Genomic DNA, 13,998 nt, shown 5'->3' with positions numbered 1-13,998 from the left:
TCCATATAGAGCCAGGTTGTTAAAGCACTCCTGAAAGTTTTAAAATCAGTGATGGATTGGATATGCAAAAGGAGAGAGTTCCAACCAGTCGGAGCTAGCACCAAGAACTGGTATTCTATGGACTTGATATTTCCAGCCTAGATAAAAGCCCTCTGAGCCACACTCCTTCTTTGATTTACCTGCAACCGCTTGGGTTGCAGAGAAAAAGACCTTGAGAGCTGTCCAAAGCAAAAGGAAAGTGAAAATAGCCAAAAGGCGAAGTTTTGTGATAGCGCCCCACCTAAGGAAAACCAAAGAGAAAACATCAACCACATCGGCAGAAAGAGGCCTCTAATGGAAACGCTAGCCTCCTCTGATTCAGAAAAAAATTTACTGAGAGATTGGAAACGTGTCAGACACTTAATCATCTAAACCTCTAGAAGCCCCAAAGACAGTTTTGGATCAACCCCAACCCATGGGCCCTTGGGTCCATGTTGACGCGCCCACCTGGATGTGCGCAACCACTTAGCTACACTTCAAAATGTTTGCGTCTGACAGTTACATCACCTTAATCATTCCTTTTACCCCTATTTCTTCCTAGCCTGCCCCTCAGTTTTAATTGTCTGTGTGCTAGCAGCTAATGTTCTTCCTATAAGGAACAATTGGGAGTCTCCTTCCTAATTCATATCAGACAGTTAGGGCGATAGATGTTTCTGGGGTGGTAATATTCGGTGTGGGTGGGAGGGGAACGTTTAGTTTCCGAAACCTAATTAAACCTACATGATAATTATACTTGACCCATGGTCCTCTCAAGTACAACAGCGGATCAGCAATTGTAGGACCTTTGTCATTTCGTGAGAGCTTGATTGAGGAAGAGCACTTTGAGCTGGCTTTTGAATCCTTTGAAGGAAGGGTTCGTCCTGGATGGCATTCCAAATTCTGGGTGCATTTCCAGAGAGAGACCGAGATAGGGTCTTTTGTTTACCGGTTTTCAGGGAGATGAGTAGCATACTGTTTGTGCTCCTGAGATTTCTTGTTTGTCCCGCTTTGTTGAGTTTGGTGGCTAGATAGGTGGGTTTGCCAGTGTGCAGAGGTTTGTAGGTGAGACAGGCAGTTCTGAAGTTAGCACACAATTCTGTTGGGAGCCAGTTGAGCTCTTTGAGAGCAGGGGAGATGTGTTCATATTTCTTGACACCCATCATCATTCTGGCTGCTGCCTTTAGGGTGGATCTAAGAGGTGTAACTTAGCCGTGCCTGTGAGGGTGGCGTTCCCGTAGTCTAATCTGGATAGCACAAGGGATTGCGTGACTTGCTCACGGTCTTGTGGAGGGATAAAGTGTTTGAATTTGTTTAGTAGTTTTAAGTTGAAGAAGGCACATCTTGCGGTGTTCTTGATGTGTTTGACCATGTCAAGGTTGGTGTCTAAAGTTATTCCCAGTGACATCACAGAGTCTGCTGGGATGAGAGTACAGTTGAGAGAATCAATAGACTTTAAGCATTCCGTGATTCGGGGGGTCTGTTCTTTGTTGGCTATGAGGAGGATTTCTGTTTTATCTTGGTTGAGTTTCCGATGGTTTTGGGACAGCCATTTTTCGACTATTCCTTCCCAAGGTTCCAATCTCCGGGATAACCTTGAGTTACTTACTAGGCTGTCACAATGCAACTGTTCTAGGCGGAGATTTCAAAGCTGTCCTGGGCCCAACTTTTGACTTAGGAAATTGGAAGGCGACCGATCCCAAAGTAAGAAAAATACTAGCAGACTAGGCGGATTAATTACAGCTCTGCAATGTGTGGCAGGTTTGGCATCCCTGAGAGCGAGAGTACACAATAGACATCAGCTGCCCATGGATCTGTGTCCAGAAAAGACTACCTCTTTTTACCTGCGGCAAATATACCAGATGCGATTAAAATGAATGTTCTTCCTCTGGGATTAGCCAACAACTCTCCAATACTCATACAAATTGAGACCCCTTAAACGTGAGTGCCAAATGTGGCAATTGAATGCATGGAACCTAACCAACATTTTGGCCAGGTATTTAAAAGCTACTTTGAACACAAAGGCTCAGTGGATTACCCTGGTACCTTAAGAGCAGAGGGAAAGCCTTGTTTCACGGTTGAGCAAAGGCTTATCTAAGAGGGAGGGATGTGATGTCTAGGCTAGATTTCTCAACCTAGAACACTAACGCCTTTTTAAGCAGGACAAAAAAGTCTGTTGGAGTTATATAAATCTTCCTTGCGACAGCACTACTTAGATGAAGCTAGCCAATGTTGGATGGCTTCCAAGGGTTTACGAAATGGGAGATAAGTCTAGAAAATTGCTATAATGGCTAGTGACCTGTGACACCGTGCTTTAGTATGATCCCTAGTATCCTAGATGTGAAAGGGATACAAATAATCAGTGGGAAGAAATTTTATCTATCTTTGTCCTCCTATTGCCATGCTCCAGACAAGAAGAAGACATGTACATCTCACACTAGCTCACGCCTAAGTGATGCGGGATAACTTAAGCCTAATGCTTATAGGCTTTGGAAAAAAACTTTGATTCCTTTGACTGGTCATGTCTGTTAAGTGTGTTGACGAAGATGTTTTTGTGCCCTGCTTTTTGCCTCTGTTTTAATCCAATCCTCGGGTTGAAGTAAAGATAAATGATTTCTTTCACGCACATTTCCCTGGTCTTACCTGGCAAGGCTGCCGCCCCCCCCCCCCCTCCCCTTCTTTCCCTAGCAGTGGTCCCTTTCTACATGGTTCAGAGGTGATGCACAACTGTAGGGTATTCAGTAGGAAGGGGATTGAAAAGCTCATAGCGCACTATGCTGAGGATGTGCTCCTCTGTGTAGGACGTCTTAGGACCCTGATTGCTCCAGACACTTAATTTGGTGATGGCCTCTGGTCTGCAAGTAAACTGGTCAGGTCACGTCAGATCCTGACTCTGTATTTGTTGGCTCAGATTCAAATATCTTGACATCCAAAAGACTCTGGAGCTTCATTTATACAGAAGCCTAAATCTTTCCTCAATTCTAACCTGCTCATAATCAGATTTGTGCAAGTGGTTCAAGCTTTAACTCCACTCTCTAAGGAGAGTGACCATTTTTAAAATGCTAGTCCGACCAAGATTTCTCTAGTTATTACAAAATGTTCCCTAATTAATACCAAATAGCTAGTTTGTCAGCTTGTGTGCCAAGATACATTCCTAAATTTTGGGCAAATTAACCCCTCCAAATTGCACACAATCGGTATATGATGGAGGTCCGGGCAGGGTGGACCTCCAGCTTTATTACTTGGCCTCCCAAATCCTAGTGCTCAATGTGCTCAATGACTGGCTGTATGGCAGACATGTAAACCATATGTTTCACACAGATGTCAGTCATTGGTGCTAAAAGTGTTCTAGGGTTAACTTTTGAAGCCCTGATCTCCCCCCCCAAAACCCCCCCCCGCCCCCTCCCTCCAACCCCCCACACTTACTGCAATAGTTACCCTAGGTTTGAGATCCACCCTTTAATACAGTGCCGAGTTGAAAGGTTTTGCATTTCTAGATTAAGAACACCCTTCAAACTGAATATGATCTACATAAAATGCAATCCTGTAAATAGCTCCAGCTTCATCAGTCACTATGGGTGGGCCCTCAGCACATAAGCAACATGTGGGGCACTATAATTGCCCCAAGAGAATTATCTTCTCCCTCCGAGCCTGCGACTCATACAACTTAACTATCAACGTGCTACTTACTTCACCCATAGAAAACTGTGGAGGCCTGGTGAGCTCCTGTTGCCCAGGTGTTTTCTTTGTGATGAAACGGATGGCAAAGACTTTTATAATGTCTAAAAATGCCAGTCATAGCACAGAACAGCTGTTATTAACCTGCTGTCCACAGACCCCTGGGAGCCTGCAGCACAATGACTTTTTACTTTATTTACTTCCCTAATAGTGTGGTTTTTCCAGCATGTTGTTTCCCTGCAGTGCGTGCTGTGGACTGGGTTGCTACTAAATATCTGTTTTCATGTTGTGAGTGGATGTTTCTACCAAACCTAATTGTAAATTTGTGATTTGAGGCAACAGGTAGTGTTTTTTTCTCACTGTGCCTATCAGTGGATCATTAAGGTGTTCAGACACTTAAACATGCGATACTTGACATCTCTCCAAAGTTCCCCGAGCAGTTGCGGCATGTGCCAAATGTAATTTGATTGTATGGGAAAGTGTGTGAAAGAGGTACAAAGCTACTGAAATATTTACAGGGCCAAAGTATTTACATTTGAACTGATTTGTTCTATTGTGTTTTGTTTATGTTGAGGGTGGTGATGTGAGTGAGGTGCCAGGAAGTATGTGCAGGAGAAGAGTTAAAAGAAGCTGCAGAAGGGGAGTAAACAGCATAGGGATCCCTGGCTTCCTGCAGTACTTAGTAGGACGTCCTCAGAAGCCAAATGTTTGAAGAAACCATTGTCTGACAATATCTGGGGGATTGCACAGGTGATTATAAGGTGGTGGGTATAGAGACTGATCAGTGAAAGAGAATGCTCAGTTAAGGCAATCAGTTAACCCCTCTTGTGGTACGTTGCCTGGAGGAAAGCCATCGACAGCTGTGCTAAAATGGAAGGGCTTTCTATAAAGCCAGAGGCTGCTCTCAGAAATGCCAAAAAAATACTGGGGGAAATGCTGAGACTACTATTAGTGGACAGTTAATATGAATTGATTATTTCTTCATTAATTAAACAAATGATATTTCCTATTGTGTTTGCACTGTGTTCTTTTCTATTTTCTAATCCATTCTGTCTTCATTTACTAAATACGTTTTGTTTCATAAAGTTTAAGTTTGTGACCTTTAGAGCCAAAAGTTGCCTGCAGAAATTGCAAGCTATGTTCGTATGTATCTTCTACCAAACATTTTAACCGCTTAATTTGTGTAATAGGTTGTTTTTCTAAAGGAAACCTCATACTAGACATCCGTAACCCGTTCTGAAATGTTAATATTTTTCATAGGCCTTGGTAAATTGTCCTACGAAATCTGAAGTACTTCACAGATTTCCTTTTATTCTACTTCCTAGGCATTCTTTCGAAATAAGTAATCTACCTGAAGAAGATAAATGGATGTCGTATTTCTGCTGGAAACATGGCTGACTGAATCTTCTGCGCCTGACATTGCTTTAGCTATTCGACAGGGTTTCCTATTCAGTCCATTAACAGGACTGAGAAAACAGGCAGAGGTGTGGCGGTAGTGTTGAGAGATACTTTTCATTGCACTATTTCCAAATTAATAAACATTGGGACCATACAAGGTATATCCTCCTCTATAGTTATAAATCCTTTTGCGCTAGCTCGGGCCTTGATTTACAAACCTCCTAATAGCACAAATAAATCTCTTGGCCTGCTTGTCGATTTGGTAGGTCAGCTCTGCATATTACACTCAAATTTTCTGCTACTTTGAGGCTTTTTTGGGGGGGATTTGTAGAGTGCGTTATCACAGTCGGGTGTCTAAGCGCTGTCAGGATAGAGAGGCACGTCCTGCCCTGGGGATGCTTGTAGATTTGGGGAAGGCCCCAAGCTTTTGAAAAAAGAACTGTTTTCAACTTCTTCCTAAAAGGGAGAAGGGTGTGCTCCTTGCGCAGTTTCTCCGGCAATTTGTTCCAGAGTGGGGGGATAGAGGTAGAAAAAGCTCTTCCCCCTTTAGAGTTGAGGCTGAAATGAGAACATGCCAGCAGGCAGGCCTCTGAGGATCATAGCACCCTGTTGGGGGTGTAAAGGTTTACCCGACCTTTAATGTAGGTCGGAGCTTGGCCATAAATGGCTTTGTGCGCAATACCGAGGCCCTTCTTTGTTCTCTGCTTGACTGGGAGCCAGGGCAGCTGGCGTAGGAGAGGGGTGGCATGGGCCCTTCTAGGCAGTCTGAAGATTAGTCTGGCAGCATCATTCATGATGACCTGAAGTCTAGCTAGTATCTTTTCCAGAAGACCGATGTACAGGGCGTTTCGTAGTCGATACTTGACACTATCATGGCCGATACGGCCAGTCTGAGAGGGGCAAGCCTCTGTAGCTGTCTCATCAGGCTGACACATGTTCCCACTACTGCAGACACTTGCTGGGTCATAGATAGTTTGGCATCAACTTTGATGCCTAGGCTCTTTACAACCATGGCTGGTTCTGGGTTGGTGCCCAATTCCTGAGGCCAGAAGAGGTTTCTCCAGGGATTGAGTCGGAGGTGATGGCCAGTGCCTCAGTCTTATCAGGCTTGATTTTGAGGGAATTGGCCGTCATCCAGTTGGCAATGAATTTCAGGATGTTTTGCATTCTTGAATGGGAGGCTGGGGAGTTATCTATCTGGATGATGATTTGAGTATCATCAGCATAGTTGTAGATCTGACACTCCATGATATTCAGTGTGGCTATCAGGGGCTGTAGGTAGGAGTTAAAGACGAGGGGAGATAGCGCTGAGCCCTGTGGGACCCCACAGGAGAGTTTGCCTGGGTCGGACGAGTGGTCCGTCAGCTGTACTCTCTGGGATCGACCACTGAGGAAGGATGTAAGCCACCTCAGGTCTATGCCCTGCATGCCTAGTTTAGAGATCGGCGACTAAAGTAGGTTGTGCCGCGAACAGGTCCAGTAAAACTAGGACACGCAGCTTTTTCTTGTCGGCCCGAACCCTGAGATCATCCAGCACTGCTTGCATGACCATTTCCGTGCTGTGATGGGCCCTGAACCCTGCCTGCAGAAGGTTGTTTGCTTCTAAATGATGGGAAAGGGATTTTAACACATGCTGTTCCAGCACTTTCGCCAGGGAGGGGAGTTCGGAGATCAGCCTATAGTTTAAGTTATTCTGATTGATTGAGGAGTAAGAGTACCTCGCTTTCGACCCCTGGTAGTGCCATCTTGAAAATCTTTGGTGGGCAAGGGTCCGCGGGTGAGCCTCATTTGACCCGCCCCATTAGAGGAGGCAGGGAGTCGCTGGTCAGTGTGGGGAATACGGTGAGGGGTATAGCGTACGAGGGGGCCGAAGGGTCATGTGTCAGCGGGCAGGGGACGATGGGAGTGACAGAGGTCTCCTTTAGTAGGTCCTTAACCTTCTCTAGAAAGAAGGTTTGAAACTTGTTGCAGTCTTCTGGACTTGGGGTGGGCTTCAGTACCTCCGCTAGTCTTAGCTCTGATAGAAAACAGAAGGTTTCCTTTTGTGTATTGTCTGCTGTGGTGATCCTAAGTTAGGAAAATTCGGCTTTCCTTGCTAGGATTGCTTTTTTGTAGACTCCGATAGGTGGAGAGGAGCGACCCTCGACCCTGTCACCAGGCAGGTCGCTCCCCTCACCACCACGCAGCCCCCTGTGTGATCTGAGCCCGCTGCCGCCAGTTTTTGTTGGTATCCCGCCTCTTTTGCCTGCATTATAGTCTTGCTCCTGTATTATTTTTGCGTCTGTATTACTGTACTGTTCTGTGGTTTTGTGTCCATTGTGCCACTCTTGTGCCCCCTTCTTTTCCTGTGTTGTCCCTTTCTGCCCTCTGTGACCCACACCTGCTCCCCAGTCAGGCTTCCGGCTGCTGCGTCCCCTGCAGCCCCGCAGCCCAGCAAACCCATTCGCCAACCCCCTCCTGCCTCCCAGCTCCTGCCTCCCAGCTGCTCCTCCCTCCCACATACCCTCATATGGAGGCCGCGCAGCAGTAGAGAGAGCGACCCTCGACCCTGTCACTAGGCAGGTCGCTCCCCTCACTGCCATGCAGCCCCCTGTGTGACCTGAGCCCGCTGCTGCTGCCGCCGGTTTTTGTGGTATTCAGCCTCTTCTGCCTGCATTATCGTCTTGCTCCTGTATTAGTTTTGCATCTGTATTACTGTACTGTGGTTTTGTGTCCATTGTGCCACCCTTGTGGCCCCTTTTCCCGTGTTGTCCATTTCTGCCGTCTGAGACCCCTACCTGCTTCCCCGTCAGGTTTCCCGCCGCTGCATCCCCTGCGGCCCTGCCCCTCTGCAAACCCATTCGCCACCCCGCTCCCGCCTCCCAGCTGCTCCTCTCTCCCACATCCCCTCATATGGAGGCCGGGCACTGGTGCGCTGAAGGCTCGCCTAAGGCAAGTCCATCCGCGCCCAGCGCCAGGACCCCTGGCCCCTGCAAAGGCCACAACACCTGCCTCTGCAACGACTCTAGCGCCCTCCACGCACTCAACACCGGACGATCACGCACCTACTGCCTGTCCGCCCTGAAGCGCCCCCAAGGACCCTTTTCCTGCCGGAACTGCAGCTTCACCAGCATCCGGTCCGCAAACACGCCCACCAAAGAACCCAACTTCCTCAGATGCATCCTGCTCAGCACCCGCTCCGCCTGGAAACAGGCCGTCGAACTCTGGGACGTACTCGACACCAACGCCCCAGACGTCGCCTTCCTGACAGAGACCTGTCTGACCCCCTCCTCTGCATTTGACATTGCCATAGCCATCCTGGAAGGCTACAAGAGCACCCGCATGGACCGCACCAACGGAGTAGGAAGAGGAATTGCCATCATCCACAGAAACACTCTCAAAATCCCGACACATGCCAACGACGCCCTCAGCACCGTCGAACACCTGCACTTCCAAATCCACACCGACCCCAAGACCACCCTCAAAGGCACCCTCATCTACAGACCCCCCCGGACCCCGACCGCAGTTCAGCGACTCAATCACCAACTTCATCAGCACTCACGCCCTTGCCTCCACGGACTACATCCTCCTAGGGGACCTGAACTTCCACCTTGAGAAAAACAATGACCTCAACTCCTCCACCCTTATCGGCAACCTCAGACTCAGACAACTCGTCACAACACCCACTCACTCCGCTGTTCAAACGCTTGACCCCATCTTCTCAGCAAGCACCCACGTCTACTTCGACCACACCACCGAACACCACTGGACCGACCAATGCTGCATCCACTTCACCTTCTGGAAACCCACCACAAACCCCCGCACCCAGCAAATGCCTCGCTGCAGCTGGGGCAGGATCACTGAGGACCAGCTAACAACCGCCCTCTCCCAGAGCCCGCCCGCAGACTCTACCGACCCCGACACCGCAGCCTGAGACAGTGGATCGACAACTGCGCCAACACCCTTGCCCCTCTCAAGAAGCCCCCCAACACCCACACCAGCAAGAGAGCCAGCTGGTTCACCAAAGACCTCCAGGCCTCCAAGTGAACCTGCCAAAAACTAGAAAAAAACTGGACCAGCGAAAGAACACCGGAAAGCTACACAGCCCACAGGAACACCACCTGCCGACACCACCAGCTCATCAGATCCACCAAAAGGACCGCCTTCAGAGAACGCATAAACAACGCACACAACAGTTAAAGAGCTCTTCAGCATCGTGAAGGAACTCTCCAACGCCAGATCCAACACCAATGACATCCCACAGTCACAAGACCTGTGCGACTCGCTGGCCCCCTTCTATCGCAAGATCGCAGACATCCACGACAGCTTCGACGCCGGCAACCGCCGACGCTCCCACGACCACCAACCGCCTGCTCGCCTGGACCAACAACGACGACGACAACATCAAGATCATGAACACAGTCCACTCTGGATCCCCGGAAGACTTCTGCCCACACCACATCTTCAACAAAGCCAGCAGCACCATCGCACCCCACCTCCGGAAAACCATCAACATCTCTTTCGAGACAGCGACCTTCCTGGAGAGCTGGAAGCACGCAGAGATCAACGCCTTACTCAAAAAACCGAAGCGGACCCCAAGGACCTGATGAACGTCCGAACCATCTCCCGGCTCCCATTTCCGGCGAAAGTCCATTGAAAAGGCCGTCAACAAACAACTGACCAGCTTCCTCGAAGAGAACAGCATCCCGGACCTGTCCCAGTCCGGGTTCCACAGTAACCACAGCACCGAAACTGCCCTCATCGCCACCACCGATGACATTAGGACCCTGCTCGGCAACTGAGAAACCGTGGCCCTCATCCTCCTGGACCTGCCAGCCGCTTTCGACAGTCTGCCACTGCACACTAAGACCACTCCTCCACAATGCCGGAACCCAAAAGAAGGCCCTGGACTGGACCTTTTCCTTCCTCTCCGGGAGAACCCAGAGTGTGTCGTCGTCGTCCCCCATCCGCTCCGAAACCATTGAGATCATCTCCAACGTTGTTCAACGTTTACATGGCAACGCTCGCCCACGTCGCCCGACGGCACGATCTAAACATTATCTCCTACGCCGATGACATCCAGCTGATCCTCTCACTCACCAAGGACCCCCACACCGCCAAATCCAATCTCCACGAAGGAATGAAGGCAGTCGCCGACTGGATGAGAAACAGCCGACTGAAGCTGAACTCGGACAAGACGGAAGTCCTCCTCCTCGGTTCCACCCCCTCGGCCTGGGACGACTCCTGGTGGCCAACAGCGCGAAGCGCACCCCCTACACCCACCGACCACGCACGAAACCTTGGGGTCGTCCTCGACTCCACCCTCTCCATAACGAGGCAGGTCAATGTCGTCTCCTCCTCCTGCTTCAACACCCTCCGTATGCTTCGCAGGATCTTCAAGTGGATCCCCACCGAAACTAGGACGGTCACCCAGGCCCTCGTCAGCAGTAGAGGAGACTACGGCAACGCACTCTACGCATGAGCCCCGGTCAAAATACTAAATCGGCTCCAACGCATCCAGAACGCCGCCACTCGCCTGATCCTCGACGTCCCCGCCGCAGCCACATCACACCCCACCTGAGACCTGCACTGGCTCCCCATCAACAAGAGGATAACCTTCAAGATCCTCACCCACGCACACAATACACTCCACAACAACGGACCAGCGTACTTCAAAAACGGGCTCAGCCTCTACAGTGCCAGCTCTGCTCCGCAGACCGCGCCCTCGCCACTGTTCCCCGCATCCGAAGAGTGACAACAGTCGGCAGATCATTCTCTCACCTCGCCCCCAAGACTTGGAACACCCTCCCCATCAGCTTACGGCAGACCAAAGACCTCTAACCTTCAGGACACTCCTCAAGACCTGACCATTCGAACAGTAGCAGCGTTCCCCTGCCACCCTCCCCCTCTCCCCCACCCCTCCCCCCCCTCAGTATCAGTAAGGTTAAAGATAGAAAATAATGACGTTATGTTGATTAGATGCCATGGCACGTGACCTGAACAGAGGTTTTGTAACGTCCAGCCTAGCTGTACAATAAAACTCAATTGGGACTGACCATGTTGTAGCATTATCATATCCTGTTCTATCATATCAATAGCAGATGATACAATGCTGTTCAGTGAATAGATTCTGGAGGACAGTCGTTAACCCATTGTCCACTACAGAAAGTGTTTTTTCCAAATGAATACGATCAATTTCTCGTACTTTTTCTGCAGTTTCAATTTGATTTAATTTCCAAGCTTCATTGTAAGCTGCGTATATACCGGCGTATATGAAACATTTTTGACGCTGTTTGCAAGGTCCCAGTACGAAATCTCGCAAGTCAGCACCTTCTTCAAGTAAAGTTAAGTGTTGCTTAATTTCGGGAAGTGTGGATATCTGTAGCCAGTCTAGGCATAGTTTTCCTACACTGTATGTTGTAACTATCCCTGGATGTTGTCTTTGGGAATATCTTGGGTCTGGCCTATTCTGTTTGAAACCCTGTACTTTGTTCAGGAATCTATCTTGACAGTTATTAGTGTCTGTGGGCCAGATCAACCATTTGTTCCAATCCGGAATTGCTCTGTTTTTTAAAAAAAAATATAGGCCACGTCTAACCCCTCATCTGTAGTGGTGTTTCTATCAGGTATAGGCTTTGGTATAGACGGGTTGTTTAAATCTTTTATCTTGGCTAAACCAAGACCGGTTGTTTGCTGAATTGTCATTCAGGAACAATATTTGTTCTGGGATCATGCAGGCTCTAAACAATACTTCTAAACCTTGTACCTGCCATTCTTTTGTACCCCAGATGGTTTTTGTCTCAATGTTTTTCCAAAATTCAAAACCAAATGTTGACATTTTTTCATAACATTTTTCAGAATAAATCAGTTTAGTATTTGTCAACATGTTTTTCATTCCTGTCTTATTTAACACTTTGAAATAGAATGTTTCAGGATCAGTGACATTAAACCCTGAGAAGTATGGGAATTTCTCATAAAATGTTTTTGAACTGCCTTTTGGCGGATTTGGACAATGTTCTCATTGATTATAACTGAAAACATTTCTAGGATTTGCAGATTTATGCAGATAATGATGCCCAAAGTGATTGTAACAATACATTTCCTCATAATTCGACGAACCCTGTAAATCATGTTCTGTAAATTTTGCTGACATTTCTAAATCTGACATCATATTATTATTTTCAAAGTCCCAATCATCAGAGAAAGTACTAGGTGATACAAAGTCACTTAAAGAAATCTTGAATTGGTGTGGATATTTCAAGAGCTCAACCGGGCCATAGATTTCATAATCAGTTTTGTCCCGTGCTATACCACCAGGTATAGGCTTTGTTGTGATGTTGACAGATGAAAGTTCTCTTTTTTCGACGTGTGAGGATCTGTGTGGTTTCAGGACCAAGTTGATGTTCTGACTTGCTGTGTCCATTGAACTATATTTTCCATCAATAAATCTACCCAAACTTAAAACCAAGATGAGTCATAGAAGGAGGAAAAGTACACCTAACACAATCAATAATTTATCCATGGTGAAGTTAGATATGTTTCTCTGAGTTGATGAAAGAGCTCTGTGATTTTATTTTTGAAAGTTTTTGTTGCTGGCATGTTGATGAAGTAGCCAGATGCAGTTCTGTCAATTGGTGGGATTGCTTCCGGATTTCCATTGATCTTTGCATTTTCTTTTGTTACATTTGTGTAGTCCGAGGCTACATTGTTGTAGACTGGTGTTTCTTGATGAACTGTTGCAATTTGGGTTTCAAGAGGCACAAGTTCCATGGCTTTGTTGCATAGTCCTTTCTTAATCACTGCAGGTTTGTCAAATGTGATTAGTCTCTCAGTTTGAACCTCTTGGATTGTAGCAAGATTTGGTCTTCTGCTATTTCTTGGGAGTCCACTGGGCCTACTACTTATTATTGGCCACATGGTTGTGGTTTCACGACGTCGATTGATACAACTCGGTTCTCCTTTTTACCAGCAAGGGGCGGTAGTGCAACTGATCTTCTTCCGCTGACAGCTAAGACAGGTACTGCTTTTCTGTAAGAAGGCCCAAATTCCTTCTTCACCGCGATCTTTTCTCTGACCAGATCCCCAATCTTTGGAATCCAGACAGGTGGTTTTTCTTCAGTGGTAGTTGGCTTTAGCTTTTCATTACTCAGACTTTTTCTTGTTTCATTTAAGTCCTGTAAAACAGCCAAACGATCTTTGATATCAAAGGCTTTTTGTTGCACCACTGAAGTCTGACAATCCAAGTCCTGGATGATCATTCTAGTAACAAATAAAAGTTTGTACGGACTGATACCTCCTAGAGAATTTCTTGGCATATTAAGACTACGTTGGACACTTATTAGATGTTTGACCTACCCGTCCCCCGAACCTAATACCCTCGCTGTTCTAGATTGCTTTATGTCCCGGATTTTTCTCTCCACTACCGCATTTCCCTCGGGATGGAATGGACTAGAATACCGCAATGCAATGCCCCTGCAGGCCATGGCCTCCTTGTAAGCCCGAGAGCTAAACGCAGGACCCTGGTCAGAATGTAGCATGCCAATTGCGTATGTGCCGATAAAGACTCGCAAATCTTTTATAACAGTTCTGGCGTCAGCCGAGCGCTGGGGCCACATCCAAATGAATCTCGTCTTAATATTTGAGACCGCATTTGTCCGTTCGGACGTCTGCGTGTAGACAGTCTAATGCTGTCTAACAGAGGTGTCTGGGCTTGTAACTGGTCCGGTTCACAACTTTGATCTCTATTGCAGTCCTGACAGTCCATTGCAAAGTTATAAACATGCACACTCATCCCCGGCCACCAGTATTGTGATTGTAATTCTATCAGACATTTCAGGATCTCTTGGTGCCTCAGACCCAATCCCATGTGTGCATCTTGTATCAAGAAGACTCTCCGGTTCGTGTTTGGAATTACTCTATCCCCCACTC

The 13,998-nt window shown here is 47.6% G+C and overlaps 1 protein-coding gene across 1 annotated transcript in view; it reads left to right on the top strand.

Annotated features, from left to right (window-relative positions):
* STT3B (STT3 oligosaccharyltransferase complex catalytic subunit B) overlaps positions 1–13,998 on the top strand; it is a 488,477-nt gene that overhangs the window by 426,811 nt on the left and 47,668 nt on the right. The window lies entirely within an intron of this gene.

This window comes from Lissotriton vulgaris, chromosome 10, assembly GCF_964263255.1.
Source record: "Lissotriton vulgaris chromosome 10, aLisVul1.2, whole genome shotgun sequence".
NCBI classification, from domain to species: Eukaryota; Metazoa; Chordata; class Amphibia; order Caudata; family Salamandridae; genus Lissotriton; species Lissotriton vulgaris.
The sequence above is the reverse complement of the archived record's forward strand: the minus strand, read 5'-3'. Positions and strand labels throughout refer to the sequence as shown.